Here is a 1,300-nt window from a genome sequence, read left to right on the forward strand (position 1 = left end):
TGTGCCAGGCTCCTCACTTTCATCTATCCTATGCGAACTCCGTTTGTCAACTCTTGTTCTTTTCTGACCCCGACGGTATTAGGTATCGAAGGCTAGGGAGTCTTGCATTTTCACGCACTTCGTGGCCCTTGTCTTTCCTTGGACGATATCTTCATATTTTCCCTCTGATTATTGTTATTTAGAGAATGGTTGCTTACTTGTACTTCGTCTTAAAACAATAATCACTACCACCATCACTTCACCGATAGCCAGGAAGTAGTACAGCCGCTTGTTGTAGCCTATGCACTCCTTACAGTCTTGAATTAATCAGTAGCCTTACTTAGCAGCATAAGTCAATTGCATGATTTTATTTTACAACTGACCAGAACTCTAGAGCAGGTCACTTCATAGCGAGACAATATCACTTGCACTTCAAAAATAGCACCACGTAGGCACCGGCGGGATTCGAACCCACGATCTCCTGTTTGCTAGACAGGCGCTTTAACCAACTAAGCCACGGCGCCGATAGTGTCCCACTTGCCTTGCTGTCTTGTATACACTTCCTACAGTCTTGAATTAATTAGCAGTCTTAGCGTTAACAGTCAACTGCAGTTTTACTTCACATAAATAAACAGCCATGTTTTCAATGATACGCGTTATCGCGCTTACGTCATGCCATTGTAAAGAGCGCCAGTAGTATAATTGGATGGTTCGGCGGCCACCGCCACCTCCGGCTCCCAGTGGCCACCTCCACCTCAGCCAGTGGCCTCTTCCAGTACTGCCAACTTAACCTAACTAGCGCGACAGTACTGCCAACTTAACCTAACTAGCGCGAAATTTGAATTTGTAAACAAAGCCACGTGCTTTTTGACAGCTGTCATCGACAACAACGCATCGCTAACCTCAGTACTGCCATCTTGACGGGCCTAAACCTCAGTAGTGCCAACTTAACCTAACTAGCTCGAGATAAACAAAGCCACGTGCTTTTTGACAACCACGTGCTTTTTGACAGATTTGTAAACAAAGCCACGTGCTTTTTGACAGACAACAACGCATCGCAAACCTCAGTACTGCCATCATGACGGGCCTAAACCTCAGTAGTGCCAACTTAACCTAACTAGCATGAGGTAAACAAAGCCACGTGTTTTTTGACAGCCACGTGCTTTTTGACAGATTTGTAAACAAAGCCACGTGCTTTTTGACAGACAACAACGCATCGCTAACCTCAGTACTGCCATCTTGACGGGAATAAACCTCGGTGGTACCAACTTAACCTAACTAGCGAGAGGTAAACAAAGCCACGTGCTTTTTGACAGCCACA

The 1,300-nt window shown here is 45.5% G+C and overlaps 1 non-coding gene across 1 annotated transcript; it reads right to left on the reverse strand.

Annotated features, from left to right (window-relative positions):
- Positions 1–429: 429 nt before the first annotated feature.
- Positions 430–503, reverse strand: TRNAA-AGC (transfer RNA threonine (anticodon AGU)). The gene has a single exon. It is a non-coding gene; the product is annotated as a tRNA-Ala (tRNA).
- Positions 504–1,300: the final 797 nt, after the last annotated feature.

Source organism: Anabrus simplex, chromosome 1 (assembly GCF_040414725.1).
Source record: "Anabrus simplex isolate iqAnaSimp1 chromosome 1, ASM4041472v1, whole genome shotgun sequence".
In the NCBI taxonomy this organism is placed as follows: Eukaryota; Metazoa; Arthropoda; class Insecta; order Orthoptera; family Tettigoniidae; genus Anabrus; species Anabrus simplex.